Source organism: Kogia breviceps, chromosome 6, assembly GCF_026419965.1.
Source record: "Kogia breviceps isolate mKogBre1 chromosome 6, mKogBre1 haplotype 1, whole genome shotgun sequence".
In the NCBI taxonomy this organism is placed as follows: domain Eukaryota; kingdom Metazoa; phylum Chordata; class Mammalia; order Artiodactyla; family Physeteridae; genus Kogia; species Kogia breviceps.
In genome coordinates this window covers 33,330,158-33,355,014 of record NC_081315.1, presented here as the reverse complement: position 1 = coordinate 33,355,014, position 24,857 = coordinate 33,330,158, and the positions used below count along the sequence as shown (strand labels likewise).

The 24,857-nt window shown below is 43.5% G+C and overlaps 1 long non-coding RNA gene across 1 annotated transcript in view; it reads right to left on the bottom strand.

Moving 5' to 3' along the window:
- Positions 1–24,635, bottom strand: part of LOC136794417 (uncharacterized) — an 88,887-nt gene extending 64,252 nt beyond the window's left edge. The window contains exons 1-2 of the long non-coding RNA XR_010841191.1: positions 24,578–24,635; positions 14,328–14,484 (exon numbers count right to left, since the gene is read on the bottom strand). This is a non-coding gene — a long non-coding RNA (uncharacterized lncRNA). The remainder of the gene's footprint in view (positions 1–14,327; positions 14,485–24,577) is intronic.
- Positions 24,636–24,857: the final 222 nt, after the last annotated feature.

Below are 24,857 nucleotides of genomic sequence, written 5' to 3'. Positions count from 1 at the left end.
ATCAGCCCCTAAACCATGGACAACATATTTTAATCATATAAACCTTTAGACGACACAATTACAAAATTGTAATTTGAAGGAGAAAGATTCAATTCTTTCTTCATTGTTTTAGCAGAAGGGCGCTAGACAGTTTAAAATTCTACCCCACTTGGAGCACTATTTTAATAAAGGACTGAATTTATCTAAGTACCTAGCTTTAAAAAATGTGGTTACATGTATCTTGAAAACCAAGCCAAGAAATAAAAGACTCGTAAAATCCTGAAGCACATTAAATGACGGTTCCTTTCTCCTTAATTCATCACCACAAATATCAATTAAATGTAATAATATTAAATAGGTTCCCCTGAGAGCAAATAAAGATTTGCCAGAACACAAATTGCAACCCAGGTGAACAATATATAATTTTCTTCAGTACACAGACAAATACAGATGGTATACTCTAGAATGTAATGTAACAAATGTGTGTTTACCATAACGTATACATTTATTTTTTTCTTAGCTACCAAATGGCAGCAGACCAAAAAATACAAATGAAAATATATGAGTTTTTCTTTCTCTTTTCTTGGATGAGAGAATAAATATGGCATTATATTAATAACTGCTAATTAAAAGTCTTTTAATCAGGGACAATAATAAATAAATGGACTCTACTAGAAGCTAATGCCAGAAATAACCTTGCAGATTTGGGGAAAAAAACCACCTTATTTAAACAACAATTTTTCTTATTAAAAGCAAATGTTTTACTGAGCTTGCTGTGAGAGGAAGAAACGAATCCATAAATAGGAGAATAAAACAGGTAAGATAAAAAGTATGTTCTTAACTATTTAGGGAGCTAACTATTCCCATGGAAGAGAAAGAACAAGGGAGAAGTGGGGTAGAGGGCAAAGGTCAAACACAACTTTCCAAATTATGAAAAGGAGCTGCCCAGCCGATGTTTGACTTCAAAGATCTCAAGGAATATTTCTCAGGAAAGCTCTTTTTTTTCCTGCAGGAAAAATGAGCAAATGTCATGCTTGTGTTCCTTTTCACTATATGATGTGTAACGTATGAATTTCTTCTGTCAGATGTTTTTAGGGATGGAAATTTAATTCATTCTCAGTGTCGAATGGAAAACCTTGAAAAATAATCAATTTAAGATTGAATGTGCTGATATGTCAAGTATTTTTAGTCTCTGCCCTTGTTTAAAGTAATAAAAATAATTATCTAAAACAGAATCTTGGAAGCACAGGCGTTTTCCTTTTCCTGTTACTCACTCTCTTCAGATGGACGCCCCCACCACTGCCCACCGGCCCCATATTGACTTTCATAGCAAGAATATTCCAGTTTCAGATGTAGGAAGTGCTGTGGGGAAGCAGAACCTGTGCTTTTGAATCTACATGATCCTCAGCTTTCTCAGCTGGAAAATATCAGAAGTGGCCACTAAGAACCTTTCTAATATTAGTGATTCTGTGATTTCCTACAACAGCATCAAATAACATGACCTCAAGGTAGGACTTATCCTTACGACACAGATGCTGCTGTGTAAGTAGCTGTCTGCTCCTTCCCTCCTCATGGTCCAAGGTCAGTTCCGTGTGACCCTGGGCTTGAGGGAAACTTCTCCCTCACCGGGATGCCCCTTCAAGCTGCCTAGAAAGACTCCTTACGATCTGGGATAGCCTGACTCTGCTGAGCTAATGCTCCGCGAGTGGGAGCTCGGTCCTGGTCCTTCCGACTGATAGTTGGGGGCTGCCCTTCTCACCCACAGAGAGCTCCATGGAGCCAGGCTCCCGTCCAGGGAGGGGAGGCAGGTGGGCTCCTCCAGATGCCTTTTCCCTTCCTCACGCCACTGCCTCCTCCACACCCCCCTTGGCCCCATCACTGATACCCTTAACTCCTCGTTCCCCGCAGAGTTCCTTCTTTTCTCCATTAGGTGCTACTCTAGGAGTTACTAAACCCCGAGCTTCCTGTTCTATCTTGTGACTCTCAAGAGCCTCTTCAGCCGTGGTTGGTGAGCTTTTGCTGTCTGCTCCTGTGCTCTCTGAAGCCCAGTGGGAATGGGGGCAGTGAGCTTCCCTCCTAGGACAGGAAAGAGGGAAGGTTATAGAATGGTTCTGCATTCCTTCCTTCCTTTCCTAGCCCATCCTACTTTTTCTTCTTTCCTTCCTTCCTTCTTTCTTTCTCTCCATTTCTTTCTTCCTCCCTCCCTCCCTCTCCATCCATCCATCCCTCTCTCTCTTTCTTTCCCTCTTTCTTTCTTTCTTTCTTTCTTTCTTTTTCTTTCTTTCTCTTTCTTTCTTTCTTTCTTTCTTTCTTTCTTTCTTTCTTTCTTTCTTTCTTTCTTTCTTTCTTTCTTTCTTTCTTTCTTTCTTTCTTTCATCTTTCTCCATCCTCCCTTTCTTCCTTCCTGCTTTTCTTCTTTACTTCTCTAGAGGACTTCAGAAACATTAATCACGCTTTCTAATTCATGTCACATTACCTACAACTGGTCTAAGGAAGGGTGCTCTCTAGTGTTAGTTAGTCAGTTATCCCTTTCCCCCATTCTCTTCTGCTGTTTCCCTACTCGAGCCAGGAAACCATTCCAATGTTTGATATGAATCCTCCTGTTTGTGTATGCACTTATAAAATGCATCAGGTACTTCTCTACACATGTCTTTTACTTTATCTGAGTGGTATTATGTTGTAGATCTCATAACATTTCTTAGAAGTTGCTACTCAGCCTCTCATGTTTACTGTCACCTGTTGTTCCTATCAGCTGCACAGCACCTCATACCTAATCCGTATGTCTCCTGGGTGGTGACAGCCTCCGCCTACCTTCAACCACAAGAATCACTGCAGTGAACATACTTGCATGTGTCTCTTTTGGGGAACCTGTGGGGAAATATTTAGGAGCCATCTGCAGGAGTGGAATGCCTTCATTTGACTGGGTACTGCCCCGTTGCTCTCCAGAAGGGATATGCCAAGCTTCACTCCCACCTGTGTTTCCTCTATCTCCCCAACAGCATGTGGTCCTTGGATGTTATTGAATTTAGAATGATTATCATCATTTATAAAGTAAAAGGAAACTTCTCTATATTCACTGGTGCATTGCTCCCCAAATTTTCCCCAAATTTCAAAAAGAAATGATGTAATACATTTGGGTATATATTAGATGTTTTCCTTTTAGAAAGAATGTGACTATATTATTATAAGATACAAAAGGAATGGAAAAAATTGCATTATGTTGGTCTCAACACCCCAAATGTTATATACTAGGAAAAAAGACGTGCTGTGTAAGGCTCCAGAAGAAATACATTAGGATCTACTGATCAATTTCAAAGATCTAGCTGGAACATGAACTCACCTGGTACCCCTTCATCCATTACATCTTAATATAGTCTCATCCTGAACGCTTTCCCTAACCCTCGAGCTGGTTAGGTGCACTCCCTGTGTGTCAGAATTGCCTATTTGCTTGTCTGTTTCCCCACAGGCTCTGTTAGGCAAGCTCCAAGATTGCAATGACTCCCTGTTCATTTATCAGCCTTGTTCATTGCTGGACCCCAGTGCCTAATCCATACTGAGTGTCTGATCCATACTGGCCATTGAAAAAATAAGCCTTCTAATTAGGGTTTTTCCCCACACCACCAAGCAATTCTTGTACCCCAGCTGTGCGCGCCACAATTCAGTTCAGTTCTGACACTATTTACCTGGAGAAAGCATCAGATCCCACAGGTTAAGGGCTCCTCCCACAACCCCCCCCCCCCAGCACACACATGTCAGATGCCAATCACGAGTCCAGGTTGCCCCTTATCCTCTGACCAACCAGGTATAAATCTGAGGTTCCAAGTGATCTCGGGGAGAGAGCAGAAAGCAGTGGCTTGAAGCAGTATCTTAGTTCCTTGCCCAGGAATTGAACTTGGGTAGCCTGGATGAAAACCACGAATCCTAGTCCCTAGTCCCTATTCCACCAGGGGCTAGAGGACAGAGGCGAAGTTGGCCTGCTCTTGCCCCATTTGAAAAATGAATTTCTCAAAGAGGCAAAAACTGCAAAAATAGGTACAAAGTTTATTATTAGAGACACAGCACAACATGTGGGAGAGCACACAGAGAAGCAGTTTGTTTATTTAAGACAGAAACAAGGCAGAAATACACACCCAGAGAAAAAGGGTGTGGGTGTCCCCCCTAATGAGAAGGTGATTCAAATCACTTATATAGGGCAGTCCTTCTGGGTCTTTGTTTACCTTTGGCCAATTATCTCATTTCCTTTCCACACCTGACCTGTCCTAGGTCCCTCCTGGACATGCGTGCACATCTTTTTACCAAGATAGGGATTCTAGTGCAGAGGCCTATGGGGAGGTTGACACCACCTATTATGGGGTGGCGCCCCCTCCCTTTTTGCCCCCTAGGAGCCTTTCTGCACATGTGTAGTTGGGAGGTCTCCTTGATCTCAAGAATAAGAAATATGTGGTCTCTTTATCTCCTATCCAAGCAGGCCTCAGCTCCTCTCTGCTCCTGCTATTATCTTTCTCTTGGAGTCTCTGTCCACAGGGGACAGATTCCAGCTGCGCAGCCTGGGGCCCATCTATCTCCTGCCTCACAAGGATGCCCCTCCTTGGGTTCGATTAATTTGCTAGAACCACTCACATAACTCAGAGAAATATTTTACCTCCTAGATCACCAGTTTATTACACAAGGATGTAACTCAGGAATAGACAGATGGAGAGATGGACAGGGCGTGGGGTTTCCCCGCAGTCTGAGGGCACCACCCTCCTCACATTTCCACGTGGTCACCAACCAGGAAGCTTTCAGATCCCCATCCTTTTGGGTTCTTATGGAGGCAACATTACATAACCACGATTGATTAAATCATTGGCCATTGGCAACTGATTCAATCTCCAGTCCCTCTCCCCTCCCCAGAGGCTGGAGGTGGGACTAAACATTCTGACCCTCTAGTTACAGGGTTGCGTGCCTTGGCACCCAGCCCCATCCTTAGGTTACAGAGCACTTTGGAAAAGTTGCCTCATTACATAATAAAACACATCTTAACACATGTTACATAACATAAGACATCTTAACTGTTCTTAACACTTAGGAAATGCCAATGGTTTTAGAACTCTGTGCCAGAAATGGGAACAAAGACTAAATTATATATATTCCTTATTATAAATCACAATATCACAGCAAATATTTCTTCAATAAATGAATGCATAAATAAGTGAATTGATTTGGGGTTGCCCAAACCTAACCCTGTGCCTGGTACAGACCTTGGGTTAAATAAAGGGATGAATGTGTGAACAAATGTCCACTACACTTCTTGCCCCTTCCTCCCTTTTCTCCTCTGGGCTTCCCCATCAGGTATGAATTTTGCCAGATTCCAGGTGGGAGGACAGGGCAGCCCCCCAGCAGAGCTTTAACTCATGCTACCATCAGTTGCCCCTTCTCACTCCAGGATCATTAGTTGTTGGGGAAATTCGAAAGGCCCTTGTTCCTGGAAAAGTTGTGGCCCTGGGAAAGGAGTGAGAAAGAACAGCTAAGAGGTAGTACTCCATGGGGTACACACCTCTCCTGCTCTTCCCTCCTCCTCCAGGCTTTATCCTTCCTGACAGTCTAATGAAAGGCTGGTTTGGAGTGGGGGTCCCCTGTTGACACACAGATCTATACGTGAACATACCAAAGAGAAAACGCATAGAATCCTATTAAGATGGTTTGTTTTCATATCCATACAGCACAAAAAGTGATCTAAAGTTGACAGCTTCTAGGCATAGTTCTTCCTCCATAAGCCCTCCATATTGTTCCTGGATGTGGAAGACTGTTTTCACAGCCAGAAAAGAGCACTTGAGAAATTCTTGGGGCCTGAGTGATGCTGCAGGCCATCTTCCTTGGTTCACAAGCAGTGAAGAATTCAACTTACACTGTATTTCTACCTAATTAAAATCAGCAAGAGAGCCTTTCGAATCAAAGCCATCCCATGCCCACTATTTGGACCAGAGAACTCGGACATTTGATAGCTGAAGCCCCAGCCATTCACATTCCAAATACGATAACACGTCTGCTTGTGCTGTAGGGTCTGCTCAGGGTTTTGACTGAAGGCCTCTCACCTCTCTGCACCCGCCCTGGTGCTCGTGCTGAGATTTGCACTGGAACATTGACAGCACACATTACAGGGCCCTCACTGTTCACTGTTCACTTAGAGACTACTTTAAAAGAGAGCATTTATGCTCAGTTTATGTTCCTTGAGGACCTGGTCTATCACTCAGAGCTTTAGCATAGGGTCTTACCCATACAGTAACCTATCAAGATTGGTTGACTTATCGATCTAAATTGAAAACTCAAACTAGTCCTGTTGTTATTGCAGGTTCTCCCTTCTAAGGTTGAGGACAGTTGTCCAGCTGTCTTGACCCACCTCTAACAAAATCCAGGTAAGAGCCCCACCTCCCGTGGCATTGTCACTGGTGGAACAGTGATTTCCTCTGTGTTTTCCTTCCGCAGGGAAAGAATTCAATTGAGGGGCATAGAGCAGTTTTCAGGAGCAAGGATTTTATGAAGCAGAGTGAAAGTCACTCCCAAGGAAAGATGAGAGCACAAGCAGCCCCACAATGGTGTGGGGTGGGGTTTCTTACAATGATGGTCCCTCCCTGCGTCCTGTGTCATCTGACTGACAAGCTGATTGACAGCTTTAGGCTGTATGACTTTTCTCCTAGTGCTCAGGCACTTACCCATAAGCACCCAAGCAAAACCGGGGGTGGGGGGGGAGGGGCAAAACCTGCAATGCTAATTTATTACAAATCCGCCTAAGGAACCCCAGGTTACCTTGAGTCACCTTTTAGGTCTCGGTGCCCCCGTGACAACCTGTACTGGCAGTTTTATCTTGCTTGGTCCGGATATAGCTGGAAACCTGGTGTTGGTCCTTGACCCCAAGAGGGAGGACCTCTGGGTGTGTTCTGATCACCAGAGTCCAAGTGGAGGAGGGAAAAGATGACCCCATCCAGGATGCGGCAGGACCCGCTCACGTCTGACTAGCTACATAACGGCATGAGATCACCTTCTCAAATCCTTTGGGCTTCTTAGAAGAATGGAGCCATTTGGGAGCAAAATAAATATCTATAGCCTCCATTTTCAATAAAACAATTATCCCAACCATTAAAGACCATTCATATGACAAGCATATTTTTTAGAAGACCTCCATCCTTGGAAAATAAGCAGGATTTTATGTTTCCATGACATGGAATTTTCTCCAAGCACCCTGAGCCAGAGGGTAATTCTGCCTATAATCGAGTAGTATGAAAACCTTCAATAAGACCTCTTCATAAGAGTGTTCAGCCTCCCAGGCACTGCCTTCTAGACACTTAAACTTCTGGGAGAATAGAAGGATGGGCTGGTTTGGGCCAAGTGACTTGGGTACATTGGGATGAATCATTGGGTCTGTCCTCCAATTCTAGATGGTTATAGGCACCTTCTGGAAATGTATCCTTTAAACCAGGACATGAATGCCATCTTAAATTATTTATGGAATAAAGCAGGGAACACATACTTATTATATGCTAGATGTCCATACACTAGACATCAAGGGAAGACCTAAAGGCCTAGAAGTTCAATCTGACTGAAAATAATAGCTAACATTTATTCAGCTGTCATCACTGTTGTAAGGCACTGTTCTAAGTGCTTTACATATATTAACCCATGTAATACTATTACTGTCCTCACTTTGCTGTTGAGGAAACTGAGGCACAGAGAAATTAAGCAACTTACTCAAAGGTATACAGTTCAACAAAGGCAATTCGTTCCAGGGCCTTTTTCTTAAAGAGGATGCTCCATTACATCCCTAATAGACAGTCTGGGCTCCCAGAGGTCTCATAAAAGAAGTGTGAGGCACAGCTACCAGGACCTCATTGTCTAGGGAAGAAAAATCGCGGAGTTGGTTCCAGACAATAAGTGTTGAGCGCACATCCAGCAAGCTCCAGCCCCCAGAAGAAGGCAGAGGAGATTCGGGTGGGACCGAGGTTTCTCTCTCAAGCTCAATCCCGTGCAGGCTGCCTACTCCCCCTCCCTTCTATCAGCACAGTCCCGGTCCTGGAGGCTGGGAGAGGTGGGCTGGGTGAGCTGCTGGGGCCGGCAAGCAACCTGCTTGCTTGAGACTCAAGCAAGATGGTTCAGAGGGGCTGCTTTTCAGAATCAGTTACATTCTGAATGTATCCTGGGGAAAAGGTAAAGACCAGAGATAGAGTTAATTCAGGAGATCAATTCTAGCCCCAGTAGAGAGCGAGCCCACCAATGGTGCCGGTCTGTGGGAGCCAGCATCCAAGGTACCACCACCCGGTGCACATCCTCAGACTCCAGATGGGGAGAATGCCTCTGTGGTTGTTATTCTGGTATTTCCCCATCATTCTAATGAGTAATTGCACTGACTCAGATGCCTCAATTCACAGAGACCACCCCGCCTGCCTTTTCAAAGTTTCTCCAGACTCCAGCATAACCGGGAAAAGAGAAAGCCCAGGCTGGGTCCCACTGCTACCTCTGTCCCCCTCCCCGCACCTGTCTTAAAAGCAAATCTGAGTCTGTTTCAAGAATTTCAAAGTAAATGTTTTCAATCTACCAGAGCCCGTTAACAAATATGAAGCTGTTATATATTTTCCCCTCATTTAAAATGTTCCTGATATAACCTGTAATGGCAGGACTTACACAAAAGATACATTAAAAGATGAATATTAATGTGTCTACTCTACAAAGATGCAGGCAATTCCCCTATAGAGCAAGTTTCCTTAGTGGGTTTAACAATGATTCAAACTCCAACTCCACCCCCCACCTCCACCATACACACTCCATCTTGTTTCATTTTGAGTGAAGGTTTTTATTTTTTCCAGGAACACATTTATTGTATGTTTACTACATATGCTTATCGGGGAACTTATCAGCAGAATTCTCCCCAACAGCTGAAAATATGTAGGACTAATCTGAAGTCGAACACAAGAGGTTCTATAAACACTGGCGTCCCCGTCACCCCTTGTTTTTGGCTCTCTGTGAGTAAATGAGTCCTCATCTCCCTTGGGCTCCCAGAGAGCACACAAGCCTGCTGCTGACAAGAAGAAACTGCTGCTCAAATGACTGACTGGGGCTGGAAGGAGCAACCCACAGAGGAGTATCGGCTCCAAGTCACAGCTTCAACCCACAGAGGAGTATCGGCTCCAAAAAGGCGCATCAGAGCTGCCTTACCTTAAAGTAAACACTTTGATTATAAAGTAGTTTGATGGCCCCAATAAGTGATTTCCACCCTGTCTCACAGGTGTCTGTGCATATTTTTTCTTTGTGGAGGAAATTGTAATATTCTACTCTTAGCAGCACGGAACCCCCTCTCCCAGAGAGCATATTAAATGACCTTCCAGTTTCCAAGGCTTTGTTAAGAGTTCTATAAAAACAGCTACATATTTCACACAAGCTGTCACTAAGCATGTTGACTGATTTTCTCTCCTAAAGACACTTCAAGCCAAAAACCCATTCAATTTTGTAGGAAAGGAGTTAAAAAGAACTTATTTTTTCTTCCTTTTTTCCCCTACATCTTATCTAAGGCAGTCAAATCATAGCCAGCATGTTGGGAGTATAGTGACACTGAAAATAACTTATCTGTCATCCTTACCAACAAGCCCAGGATCTGGTTCATTCAGATGTTTCAAAACCCTCATGAGAAGCCACACTTCTACCTCCAAGCACTATCTTTAGTTTACTCTCTATGCCTTGACCAGAGGAATCTCAGGAAAGGGGAGAGTTTCCTTTGTTCCTTGACAAAGCAATAGAAGGGCAAGCACAATTCCACAAGTGGCCAGGATCCTGCACTCTGTGTGTGTCTCAGTCAACTCGGGCTGCTGTCACAGAATACCACAAACAACAAAATATTTATTTCTCACCATCCTAGAGGCTGAGACATCTGAGATCAGGGCACCAGCAGATTCCATGTATGGTGAGGGCCCACTTCCTAGCTTGTAGACGGCCACCTTCTCCCTGTATCCTCACGCGGCAGACAGCGGGAGCTCTGGTCCCTTCATCCTCTTATAAGCACACTAATCCTTACGAGGGCTCCACCCTCATGCTCTAATTATATCCCAAAGGTCCCACCCCCTAATATATCATCCCACTGGGGGTTAGGGTTTCAACATGTGAATTTGGGGGGCACACAAATGTGCAGTCCATAACAGTGCATCACCTATCTTAATGAACTGTGTTACTTCCCAGGAAATTTACTCATTCTCTATCACAGAGCAGGATGTAAATCAAGCCTTGCTGTGGTCTTTTATTTCTAGCCTGGCACAATGCTTGTACAATAGGTATTCGAGAAATATTGTTTGAATGAATGAATAAATGTTTAACAATTCAGGGAGGGGTGGCAGAGATTTTCTCAGCTGGTGTTTAAAAAGGCAGTCAGCCCCTAGAGAGGCACCATCCCCACTGGCATCAGGCAGATGCTCTGGCCTGACCTTTCTCCTCCCTTCCCCAGCTGATTTTGCTGCACAGCTGCTCTCACTCTTGGTAGGAGGAAAAGCAGAAAGAAAGGGGGCAGATTCAAGAGGCACCTCTTCTCTAAACACCCACAACAATTTTTCTTAATGACAACTTTAAATATGTAGGGGCTATACTTCTTTCTTAAAAGGTGGTGGACGGAATTGTTCTGAAGCCTTTGCTTGTTACGGAGAATTCACTGTAAAGGAAAAGAACCATCTGTCCAAAGTTTTCTGGATGTTTTAAAAATAGACATGAATCAAAAAAGTTAACCCTGGATTCTTCCTACAGACTAAGAAAACAAATACATTTTTTATTAATTGAATGCTTCATGTTGCTAGCATATTCCTTTTAAATAGTTTACATTTTAGATATACTGAACCCTAGTTCACTGACTTTCCATATTGCTAAGCGAACTTTGCAAACCTCTGGCCAGAGTTAGGGTGGGTCTAGGTTTCTGATCATTCAGAAAGGGAGACTGTGGAGTCCTCAGGCTCTCTGTTTTAGCCCCTTGCCTTTGAGACTTGGTTCTCTCATCTATAAATTGCCAGATTGGGCTTAATTCCCCAGGGCCTCAGAGAGTGGGGTGGAGGTGTAGGAAAGGCATGGAAGAACTAACCAGAGCAGTTCCAGTTTAATCTGAGTTCATACTGGTTCCATCTAAAATTTTCTTTGATCCAAAAGGAGTTCTGATGTAAAAAAGAGAAAGTTTGCAAACCCCTGGATTAAATGAATGGCACCTGAGGTCCCTTGGGGTTCCAAATTCCCACGGTAGATATTAGTCTTATAATTTTACCACTTAAGTAAAATTCACAGTTTTATAGTTGTTGAGTCTTTGGTTTGGTTTTAAAAGCAAGGAGTAGCTATGCATTCTCTGAGGGTGAGCTTTTGGTAAGGAATGCAATACCCTCATTTATAACAGGTCCTCTGGAAAGATATGAATCCCCGGCAAGAAGGCCTTCTTTGTGTAAGAATCTCCGGAGGGCACAGGAGAAGCAAAAAGCAAGGGATTGTCCTTCTGCCACTAAGAGAGGAGGAGGAGGAGGAGGGTAAGAAGACGCGAGCCCCAAGAGCATCTCAACAGTAGAAGTTGTGGAGAGAGAAAGGCTCCAGAGAAGGGAGTCAAGTATGGAAGGGGAAGATGGTTCTAGGCTGGCTCCCTACCTTGGACGGAAGGAAGAGGGTGTGAAGAGCCTTTCACTGGTAGGATCCTGCAAAGTCTAACACGGCTGAGAAGGAAAGGAGAAAATGAGCAGAAAGAGCTGGAAGAACAGAGGACATGGTGATAGCTTAGCACTGTTTGAGAAGGTTTTCTAAGGAGTGACTGATGGCTGAAGTGAAATAAAAGGTTAAAATCAGAAGATAAAGATGAACCAAATAAAAATTTCACAGTAAATGGAGGGAACAAACAGCAGGAAAAAAAAACAGATGGATTCGGTCAAGGAAGAGTTTGTTTTAAAACACAGGAAAAAGATGTGTCTTTGGTAGAAGCTAACAGTCCTAAAGATCAGCTTCTGAGTCAAACTATCATTGAAGAGTCTTATAACTGCCTCATAAATGGCCTTATTAATTTCATGGCACTCAGAACAGGTTCTTTTTTTTTTTTTAGAACAGATTCTTAAAACATCTTAGAACTAAAATCTGAGGCTAACCATGTCCAGCTTTTATTCACGAAGCTCCTATACTTACCATCTGCACAACATTTATTTCTCTTAACTTCCTCTCCCTGTTACATTTTTATCCACACTTTTAAAAGTCCGTGAGGAAATCAAAGAAGAGGAAGATTTCTACAGAGAAGGGAAAAAAAGTGACTAAAGGAAGTAACTCATATTACGGTCTAGGGAACCTCATTTTGCAAATCTAAAGAGTTAAGTGTTTGAAATATTATGACAACATGCTTCTGTGTAAAGAAAAACCAACTCTATTTTCAATCCATACTCAGTAAGAACTCCCCTGCCCACCCAAACAAGCAAGGTGAGACTCTGTGGGAAGTTAACAAGCTGAGAAGTCCATTCTTCCTTGAGGTTTGAATCTTTCCACGAATGTCTGATGAGTCTGTCATAAAATCTGTTGCTATCTCTTTTTAAAATAGTAACAACTAGAACCTATATTGATAATAGTGATTATTGTGCATATTTATTTATTTGCCTTAGCCAAAAGACCAAAGAGCTCTATGCTTAAAAAGAAGTTAAACAGTTTCCTAGAGCCAAGTGCCCCCAGCTCAATGATGACATTATTTCATGCAAATGATAAACTAAATAAGCCTTGTTTTGTGCCAAGCCCACAATGGAGAGTTTCTGGGGCAGTTTCCTCCTTATTCAGGGAGGACACAGGATCTATTGCTGTTCTCTTCTGGAATGTGACTGCTTTCAATGATTTACAAATCTTACTCTGCAGAAATCCCTCTCCCTGTGGGCGAGGCCTTTTCCTCTCTTGCATGCTACAGAAGGAACAACATAAAAACTAAACCAACAAAGCAACCTGGTAGGGAGCATTGCTGCAAGGGCAGAGCATCATGGTGTTCCCATAGAGACTGAAGCCCGGAAGCCTTTGGGTGTCTGTACTCACCAAAGCCGGAGTATGCAGAACCAGGACTCCAAGGCCCCTTAGAAAGCGGCTCCCACCAGCCTGTGCCCCGCCTCTCCGCCCAGCAGGCCCCAGGCCGCAGAGCAGCGCGCGTTACCTCTCACACCTGCAGGACGCACTTCAAACCCCACCTCCCAGCACAGCATCCCCACCCGCCTCTACAGCCATTTCTTCCTTTTCAAAATTCCTTCCGCACCCGCGGTCTGAGAATTTGACATGAAATCTCACACCACCTCTTCTTTTCCTCCAGATCAAGTACAATTGTTTTGCTGTGGCATTTAGATGGAGAACTAGACGAAGGGCGGGCACGTCATATCTTTTGCTTCCCTGATGGCCTCAGCCTGAGCCTCACTCAGGAATTACTTGCTGAGGTGAATTGATTCAGTCTGAACAGTCAGGGGGAAGAGGGCAGAAAAGCAAATACTTTCTAAACACAGGTCAGAACCCTTCCTCTTTCTTAAGCATGCAAGGGGGGTTGGGGTGGTGGTGAAAGACTTCCCCACCCAAGTTCCTCTCTGCTTGTAATCGGGTCAAACAGTAGCCTAAGAGCAAAGGGAGGCCTTTTCTCTCTCCTTGGCACTTCCCAATTTTTAACATTGCCTGTGATTTTGGAGAAAAATAAAAGAATGGGGGGGTTATTAAAGCCTATTTCTGAGCCCTAGATATCTAATTTTTTCTTTTTATTTATTGATTATGTATTTATTAAAAATACATAACTGTTGAGTGGTTGCATTGCACATATGATGTGTGCTGGGTGAGCATTGATGGGTAAAAACACACATGGCCATGACCTTCACGGAGCTTGTTGTCTACCAAGTGAGACAGGTTTTGAACAAGTAAACAGACATATAAGACATAATACTAATGGGTGGATTATATGATCTGTGAATTATATCTCAATAAGACTGTTACTAAAATACTAAAGACTACGGAGAAGGGCCTTCGTAAGTAGAGCGTCAGGACACCTGTCTCCACCCGTGTTGTCGCCGAGTGTTCCGTGTACCATAACCATTCTCTGCCCATCCTCAGTGATACCCAGCCCGCGCTAGGTGCTGCTGACAACATCTGCCGCCCACAGCCTGTGGGGAGTCAGAATCGAGCCTTTCCTCTCCAAGATTATGGAGAACAGAAGGAAACACTAAACGTTCAGCTGCCACCTCCTGTCACCAACGTTCTGGCCACATTTTAACTTGGCGAATTGGATCAGCTGTTCCCAAGGCTACTCCTCTCCCCCTCTTTCGGGGCAGGGGTAACTTTCATCTCCTTAAACGGCTTCATTTTCCACTTTGGTGACTCACCGGGCAGAGGATGGAGAATGTTAAGTCATTACTTTCCTCATCTTTGCAGATAATTCGATACCGTACATGGTCCTTTAGAGTGTTTCTTCTGTATTTATATCTTGGCAAGGACATGCTACATTGTTCTCAATTCTTCTATTCTCATTGCCAGCTTTTTCTGGAAAAATCATAGAAAATAAGATGCAGGATACATCAAGCCACAACCACTTGGCTCCCTGGTGTAAGGGTTTTTCTCATTCCCCTGCCCGCCTCATTGCTTTCCAGCTCTCTGCCTCTCTCTCTCTCTCTCTCTCTCTCTCTCTCTCTCTGCCTCTCTCTCTCTCTCTCTCTCTCTCTCTCTCTCTCTCTCTCTCTCTCTCTCTCTCTCTCTCTCTCTCTCTCTCTCTCTCCCCCATCTCAGCTGATGCTTTTGAAGACACACTCTATAGACTCTCCTGGGACCCCAGTTGTACTCTGGAGCTGCCTGAGAACACACTAATCCCCTTCCTCTTTCACACCCTGAAAATTAAACATTCCAGAAGAACTCTTCTTCCAGGTGAGACTGACTGGCTTCATCTCTGACAGGCTTTCTACTTGCATTGATGGGAGAGGTAAAGAAAACTTAGGTGTTCTCCAGCAGACTCTCTAAGAATACAATGAAAGGAAGCCCCTAATCTAAACCAGCCCAGAATTCCAACGGTTTGGGCATGTCCTACCATCTACAAATCCGTAGAGCTAGCTCCCCTAATAACAGCAGGGACTTTTGGACTTCCAAAAGATAAGTTATCATTTGCTGCCCAGAGAGCATTTAGGGAAATTTTTCCTGCAGGTCCAAGCCAGTGGTTACAGGCATAAGGGTGTTCCTTTGGTGAACAAGAGATGCAAATTTAGAGTTATTTACCAACACTCATCACTAACTACATTAAAATATAAGCGTCGGCCTGTGAGAGTAAAACTGTTTTGTTTTTTTTTTTTTGCGGTATGCGGGCCTCTCACTGTTGTGGCCTCTCCCGCTGGGACGCACAGGCCCAGCGGCCATGTTTCACGGGCTTAGTCGCTCCGCGGCATGTGAGATCCTCCCGGACCGGGGCACGAACCCATGTCTCCTGCATCAGATTCTCAACCACTGCGCCACCAGGGAAGCCCCTGTGTTTTCTTGACATTTGGGTTTAAATGTTTTCAATATACTAACCAAGACTCTGCAGTATTTGTCAGCTTTATGTCAGTCATGTGTCTGAAATATTTCCTCTGAATAAAGAGTGTGACCCAGATTTATTTGTGGGTGGCACTGAATCTTTATTCCCCAATGCATCTGCAGCTGCTGTGGAGACATTCCCAATGACAAGACGAGAGTAATATATTGTGAATAGAGAGAACTACATAAGGAGTTTGGACCATCCCCTAAGTGGAATGCCAAACAGCAAACTGAATAGCATATTGGATTCAATTATTGCAAAAAGGGTTGCATCAACAATTTAAAGATGCAGTCATGGGTTTGGTAATGAACTTGAAAATGTTCAGTTCCTTACACTTGCTTATACTATACAGGCAGAGCCAAAGGATGCATCATTTTAGTACAGATTTAAGATGACTCAGCAATCATAATAATAAAATAAACATGGTAGGACACCCTATCAGGGGGCTGAGCACCCACGTGGATTTTCTTTTCCCTATCAATTTTAGAATTTGACAAAATAATCATTTAGATGATTAGATCAGTTACATAAGTGTGTTTCCCGACTTTCTTCTGTAGACTGAACCCCAGGAACATGGTGCTGCTATATGTGGTCACCTGATGGAGCCTACATATTTTGTTACCTAAAAGTCCGCCTTGTGTTTCAGAAAACCACATATGTAATTAACTGAGCCGGTGCAGACTTGGTTGCTCCTTCCAGTCTCAGGTCAATGGAATCTCTACCCATACCTCACCTGCAGTTCAGAGCAAACAAAGAAAGGACTGAACTGCAGGTGCCAAAATATGAATAGAGCAAGTAGCAGACACAGCCATTGCTCTCAGGGATTTAGATCCTATTTCTTCTTTATATAACTTGGGTCATATTTTTCCTCTCTTATGATATTGGGTTGTGTTGTGGGTTGAATTGTGTCCCTCAAAGATATGTTGAAGTCTTAACCCCTCGTATCTGTGAATGAGACCTCATTTGCAGATGTAATATCATTAAGACAAGGACCTAAAGGATAAGGGTGAGCCCTAATCCAATTACTGGTGTTCTAATAAGGAGAGAGAAATTCAGACACATGGACCCACAGGGGAGAAGCCCATGTAAATACGGAAGCAGATGCTGGAGTGATGCCTCTACGAGCCAAGGAATGCCAGCAATCACTGGAAGCTAAAAGAGGCAAGGATGGAACCTGGATCTTTCAAAGAAGGTATGACTCTGATGACACCTTGGTTTTGGACTTCTAGCCTCCAGAACTGTGAGAGAATAAATTTCTGCTGTTGTAAGTCACCCAGGTCGTGGAAAGAAACTAATACAGATTGATTTTCATTTTTTCTTCCATTTCAGTTACTTAATCTCTAAATTTTCTACTTTTAACTTCTAGAGTGCTTGTGCATCAATTTGAAGATTACATTTTTATTTTAAAATATGTTTCTGGAAATGACAGGTTTTGTTGATGACATTGCAGTGGAATGTTTGCATATCAAGGGGGAAGAAAGAAAATGCTTGTTTATGTGTTTAAATACATTGCTTTTGCCAAAATAAAATAATTGTCCATCCACGGTATGCCAGTTAAATGGGGACTAATAGTGCAGCAGAAAACCTGCAGAGAATGAGCTTACCAACCAGTAAGTGGATACAATTCACTTTGCAGGGGCCCACCAATGGGCTTCTCCATGAGTTGTTTCTAGTGGGCTTCCCTGCACATTTACATCATTAAGTGATGAGGGACTGACAGAGGGGCTTTGAATCTTCGTTGTCAAATGGTCCTATCTCTTAGGGTGGCAGCAAGGATTAGATGGGATAAATTCCTGCTAAGCATTGAAAAGGCCCAATGAAGAGAAGCCACTACCGTTATTATTAACCGTAAAGATACCTAAGATTTTCGTATTGTAAATCACTCTGAATCTTTTGTGAAAGGGAGCAAACTGTATGAAAACATGTGAAGTATATTCAGGAGGTAAAATTTACTAGCTCTTTTACCAGAACCCTTGAAAACCTCTTGATACCCCCAAATTCTCTCATTCCTATGCCCTGGCTATAAATTGGCCTCCACCCCTGCACTCACCAAGTGGTAACAGCTAATGTTGACCCTAGCTTCCACTGATAAATCCAGTGTTAGCTTTTGACCTATCGACAGTCATCTGGATTGCAAACCTCGTGTCTGCCCAAAAGTTGGAACTGGAAAATCTTTCATTACAGGGCCTACGGCCAAGCCAATATGACGTTTACAGTTCAGCTATACAAGTTCTCTTTAATCACCAGATTAAACCCTCAACTAATTGATACCTATAGATTCTAAGTTTTAAGTAAGAGAACATAATTTTCTGGAAAACAGGGGTTTGCACTGAGGCACAAAACTACGTTTGGGTATGACTGGTTTTAGAGATAAGATCTGCAAGGCTTGGTGGGTTATACATCCACGTGTGACTTTGCCTGCTGATGCCTGATCACCGTTGCCAAGACGGCCCCAAGCTGATGTCATAACAAAAGCCCCTCAGGTCCTCTCTCTGGAAAGCCTGTGTGCTGCTGTGAATGCCTGTGTGATGCTCCTGTCATAATCACTGAACCTCCCAGCAAGTGAGACCAGAGCACCAGAGGAAGCCCCCACCTCCCTGCCCTCAGTGGTGAGAATCCTTCTCCTGGCCCTGGGCTGGGACCTTCTCCCTCCTCTCTGCTGGGACGGATGTGGCAAGAGATGTCAGGGATGTGTGCCTCTGTTTCACTTAAACAAGATGAGTGTGTGCTCTCAGTATAACAACCACAGTTAGGGGAAAAAGACTCCATGCCTGGCTGTGATTCCAAAAGTTAAGAGAGTAGCCAGCAGAGTTGGATAGTAAGCAAGTGTGGAATGGTAGTGGATTTCCCACGTTATTTGTTGACATCAAATTTAATCCCATTTATTTTTGTAAGTTTTTTCAACTTTTTATTTTATTTTTTTGCGGTATGCGGGCCTCTCACTGTTGTGGCCTCTCCCGTTGCGGAGCACAGGCTCCAGACGCGCAGACCCAGCGACCATGGCTCACGGTTCCCAGCAGCTCCGCGGCACATGGGATCTTCCTGGACCGGGGCACGAACCCATGTCCCCTGCGTCGGCAGGTGGACTCTCAACCACTGAGCCACCAGGGAAGCCCTCAACTTTTTATTTTAAAATGATTGAAAACAGGTTATAAAAACAGCACTAGGTACACCCCATATACCTTTCAGCCTGCATCATCAATTGTTTATTTTATTCCATTTGCTTTGTTATTCTCTTTCTCCAGATAGATGGATAGACAGATGGACAGATGATAAAGACAGGTAATAAATCGATAGATAACAGATAAGGATATGTATGTAAATGTATGTGTGCACATATGTGTGTTTATATTTTTATATGTGCACACATATATGTATATGTATATATACATATATTTTTTTAATCATTTGAGAGTAACTTGAAGACATCATATGCCTTTACCGCTTAATGCTTCAGTGCAGTTATCAAAATAAGGAGATTTAATTTGCGTGCAATCCTGTTATCTACACAGGCCATTTTCAAAGTTTGTCCAAGGTCCCCAAATGAACTTTACAGGGAACTGTTTGCTGCTCCAGGATTCATGCCAGGAACACACATTGTATTTGGTGGTCCTGTTTCTCAGTCGCCTGCAGTTGGGAACATTTCCCCAGCCTTTGTTTTTGTTGACCTGTTCACTTTTGAAGATTACAGGCCAGTTATTTCATAGAATATTCCTCAGTCTGGGTTTGACTGATGTTTCCCATGATCAGATTCAGATTAGGCATTTTTGGTAGAAACATCACAGAGCCGTGCTGTGCCCTCTGCAGGGCTCAGATGAGGGGGCTCGTGCTCTGAGCTGGTTCATTATTGGTGATATTGACCTCCACCACTTGGATAAGGTGGTGTTCACAGCATTTCTCCACTGTAAAGTAACTCTTTTTCCCTATGTAATTAATAAGCAATTTGTGGGGAGACCCTCTAAGATCATGAAACCAACCTGTTCCTTATCAAACTTTCACCCACTGGTTTTAGCATCTGTGGTTGATTTTCTAAGTTCATCATTCTTTTTGTATTTGTTACATGGCATTCTATTTTATTCTTTTTGATTTTATGATTATTAGTTAACATGTATTTTCTTCTATTTATTTTTCTACTTGTGTCAGTATGAACTCGTAGATTTTTATTTTGTTTGGTGTGTTATAATCCATTACTATCATATTTATTATTATGCTTAAATTGACCCGGATCGACCAGTATGAGCCCTTTCAAGCTGGCTCCTCTGTGCTTTGGATATGTCTCTATTAATCTTTGAGCACTTCCTTACTTTCTAGCAAAATAAGAGGTCCATGAGCACTTTTAGCAAAATAGGTACCTGTTCACACTAGCTATAGCCACCAAAAAAATATCGGAGTCAGCCTCCCCTTTGCATGCCCTTGTCCTGGAAGGTTCGTGGAAAGAAGGGAAGGGGTTATACCAGGCAAGGAGGCTGACTCTGGAACCTTGTGTCCTCCAAGGCTATAGAGAAGCATTTGGTGGCAGAGGCCCCTGTGTGGGCTTAGGCATTGGGGCCTCTGAGGAGAAGGAACATGTGCTTATTCCATGTATTTCTTATTCATCATAAGCACCTTTGAATGTCCTTTATCATAGTCTTGTGACAACTTATCTGCTCTTGTTATGCAGGAGGGATGCCAAAGAGAAAAAATAATGAGGTTCCAAAAGGATCAAGGGTTTTAGATACACAGTGTCCGTGCCTCGGCCACCAGTAAGGACAAAGTGTATTTATATCAGTCGCCTCTGTACCAGGAGACAAGAGTAAGAGGCCGCAGCACAGAACGTGGCGGGGTGGACTCCACACTGCTTCAGAGTGGACTGCACGTGGCCGCACACACTTCTCAGTTGGCCCACAAGTGTAACGGGATGGGGAAGATGTGAATTGTGAAGGAAATTTGAAGGGAGGTTTATATTTCATGGTTAAACCTAAATTCCCATTCCCTTCTCACAAAGGGTTAAGATGGTTAAATAATTCTCCACTTAACAAAAAAGAATGTTAAAAGATTTAACCTCTCATCCCTTTTCAGATCTTCAAAGAAGATTAATGGTATGAGTGGAGGATCTAATTCTGTTGCATATCTTGTCTTAAGATCACATCCCCCCCCCCCCCCCCGAGAAGATTACATGATTACAGTGTATTCACCATAATACAGACGAATTACATCCTCTCTTGTTTGGAGGCAACAGCACAACTGGTAATTGGGTTCTGGAAAGCTGAGGGCTCCACAATGCTTAGTGGATAGAAAAGGGAGTAGTAAGTTAGTCCCAGACTCAGCTAAAAAATCAAAATTCTGTGAAACTGTAAACAAACTGCTGCAGGGACTTTTCGTAGATGGCCTCACATCTGTGTTTGCCAGATATGGACCTTACCCTTGAAAGTGGGAAAACACAATACGCCAAATCGACACACATGATGACAGACTTGAAAGAGAAATAAATTATCCTCATAATAGCCTTGATTTAGTCTTTTGGGCATGGATAGACCGAGCACATGAAGTAAGGCCAAAACATGTCCTCACATACCTCACAACAAAGTAAGCCCTTTTATTTCTGCAATAAACATTAATGTTATGGTTTGGTTAGGCACCGTCACCCTCACCTCTCCACTTAGAGAAGAATTTCCCCTCAGCCGAAATCCAGAGAAGGGTGGAAGGTGTGGGGAGAAGCAAGAGGCCACAAGCACCAAGTGGTCCAAACGCACCACGCGTTACCTTATGTTATTTGGAAATGTGGTGACTTTAAAAAGCAATTTAGAAATAAATGTGTTAGCGTGTGGAAAGTCAGCCTCAACAGAATGGATAAGGGGTTCTCTTGGCACACAAAAGGTGTCTGATAAAGTGTGTTCCAGACCAAAGCTCCCAATTAAGTATTTGAGAATGTCATCCAGAAGAAAGGTGGGGGAAAGCCAGATAGTTAGCAAAAACACAGCTGAATCAGGAAACTGTACACCAGACTACCAAGTCTCAAAGAATACTCTCAGGTACAATTTACTCAACCAACTAAATAAGAGGTAGCCATAAGTTACAGATGAATGCAGACGGTGGTGGACTCCAGGGTCACCTCCAAGCCTGTTAAAACTTTAAACACTCTGGTGCCTGATAGCCTGAAAGGTTGAAAACAGTGCTTAGTGCTGTGGTGAATTGCTTAAAGAGACTCTGTGTGTCTTGCTGTGTGTGTGTGTGTGTGTGTGTGTGTGTGAGAGAGAGAGAGAGAGAGAGACAGACAGACAGACAGACAGATAGACAGATACACAGAGGTCTATTGCTAGGCATCCATTCTACCCTGCTGGTCCTGCTTAGTAACACAGAAAATAAAAGAAAATGCCCGCAGAAACAACCACACGATTCCAATGGAAAATGAAAATAGGTCCAAGAGCAAAGGCGCCAACGGAGCTGTGGCAGTCACAGAGCCTTCACTGAGTTTTAGCAACAGAATGTTTACATCCGGGGCTTACTTTAAACACAGTTCCGTTAAGATAATGCTCGAGGGAAAGCAAGCATGAATGTCAGGTTAGGAAAGCAGCCCCCCACACTTGCACTCCAAGGAGATGAGGCTCCAGGGCAGATGGAGAAGTGGTTGCAGGTTCCGCAGCTGTTGTGGGTCTCCCCAGACTCCGGGGAACAGCTCTCAGGCCTGGAATGGGTCTATTTGCCTCGGAAGGGCAAGGATGATTTGGACCCCTACATTTGCTGTGCTCTGCAGTTTGCAGAAGGCTAGCACATACGTTGAAACCTTTAAAGATCCAACTCTTCTAAAATGTGGCATATCTTTTAGTCTGAAATATGTGCTTAGGGGACTCAAAGTGTAAGTCCTAAAATACTGCCTAAAATTTTATGCAGTGGTGAAATGGTGGGATCTCACTCAGTTGTCTCGAGATGATCAGAAAGGAAGATGGTCAAGGAGCAGACAACGCAAATCATTAACTGCCTTGACAGTAAGCGCCATCCACGTATCACCAATTTCCCCAAACTCCCTCCTTTCACAAGTCTAGGCTGGGACTCTACATAGCACACTCACCAGATTCTGTCTTCCCAACGCTGACAACTAAAAATATAAATAATCCAGTAACCAAGATATACAAGGCAGACTGATGAACAAACGGTTCTGAACCCAGCATAAATGATATGTATTTAATCTCATGGCAAAAAGCACAGACCCGGAAGTTGGACAGACTCCCAATTGTATCACTTACTGTACTGATGACCTTGGGGAAATTACCTAACTTCTCTGTGCCCCAGTTATCACATCTGTAAAATGGGATAATCATAAAAGTACCTATGGGTATTAGTCAGGGTTTACCAAGGAAGCAGAACTAATATATATATTTCTATATATAGAAAGAGGTATTAAGGAATTGGCTTATGCAATTAGGGAGGCCGGCAAGTCCCAAATCTGCAGGGTGGTTTAGCAGGGTGGAGACTCAAGGGAGAGTTGATGTTGCAGTTGATGACTGAAGGTCATCTGTTAGCAAAAGTCCCTCCTGCTTGAGGTCAGACTTTTGTTCTATTCGGACCTTCAGCTGACTGGATGAGGCCCACCCACACTGTAGAAGGCAATCTGTTTTACTCAAAGTCCACCAATTTAAATGTTAATCTCAACCAAAAATACCCTCACAAAAACCTTTAGGATGATGTCTGAGCACGGACACCCTGGCGTGGCCAAATCGCCACATAAAATTAACCATCACACCACCTCAAAGGAGTTTTGCCAGAATTAAATCAGTTGGTTTATGTAAAGTGCTTTGGCCTGTGATAGGCACCTAATAAGTGTTATATGTGTTAGCTATTGCTATTATTATTAGCATTCTCGTTAGGTAAAGAGTAAGGAGTGGTAGAGGAGCCACTCTGAGGCTGGCTTTCCAGGAGAGAGACGCCTTCCTCTCCCAAGCATTTGGGAAAGGCCTCGCCAAGAAACTGGAGATTTCTGGAAGTGTGGGAATAAGGAAAGAGTGGCCGCAAGGCAATGAGACTAGGTGTGGCTTGGGGGAAATCTACCTGGGAGCACAGGGCCAGTGTGGGGAGAAAAGGAAAGGGGTGGCCTTTGGAATAGAAGGTGAAAACCGCAGGCTTCCTGGCAGAGCCCAGGAAGCCTCTCTAAAACCTTGGGGTGGGGTAGAATGAACTGACAGAGGGGGGCTTTAGATAACTTTGGCAGAATATTTGAAGGAAGGGCTGAGCAGGAGGTGAGACCTTCCAAGAAGCAGAGCTTGCCACACTCCTAGTAACGAACAAGGAACGGCCATTTTGTCCACTGCCCCTAAGGACTACAGGAAGGGAGGGGGAAGGTGTATAATGGAGTTGAAAACACGATGGTTTTCTTGCTGAGGATGTTGACAACTGCCTGCAGGTAAATCCCCATATGGGAGAAGCTTGGCCCAGGGGGATAGTGGCAGAAAATTCAGCAACTTCTTTGGACAAGTGTCATTTTCATTCAGTCTTTTCCCTAACTATGCAGCTTCTCTCTCACTTTAAATCAGCCCACCCTTCTGAACGTATACCATTACTAAAATAGGACACTTATTTATTCTGCTCAGTCGAAAGGTGCAAACATAACACTGCATATTAGACAGTGACAAATTGTGTCATTGTAGCCTAACTCCAGTAGACATCCATAATCCCAAAGAAAATGAGGCGAAGAAAGTTAAGTCATGGGGTCAGGGAACCAGTAAATCCTCATGCATGGGAGGTTAAGAAGTGGGGGGTGGGGAGCATTTAGAACCAGGAACTAAGAATGGGCTGCAAAACCATTGGTTATTCAAGACCATGGACGTCACTCCATGGACATCACGTCAACCCCTGTTTCTGCAGTATTTTGATTCAGCTGAAGACCTTTTCACTTGTGAAAACTACACACATTTAAAAATAGGTTTTAGTGAAGCAATCAAATTCCTCTTACATAAATAAATTCTATAGTTAACTTTGCTTGAATCCATCTTTTCCATCCATCGTATACCCTCAACATCTTAGTGGTGGAAAGGAATGAAACCTGATCTGAGGCTCTCCAAGGTGCCTGAAGAAGAGGATGGCAAATGAAAGCACAGATACCTGGAATCCCAGATGTCAGTGTCTTGACACAACAGTGGTTAGCACCCTCTGGCCTCTGCCTAAACCACCTTGAAAATTCTTATGTGCCCGAGGCTAGAAGTCCAGGAGGCAAAGCCATAGGGATAAAGATAGCCACATCTTCTCTGTCCATCTTTCCTGAAAAAAAAATAGAACAAGGTCAAGTTTACTTCTATTCAATATGTGCTTGCAAGCATCTCTTATTGAAAGACTAGATGTTGTGTAGGACCTAACCACTAAATACCTTCAATGGACTTGCCAC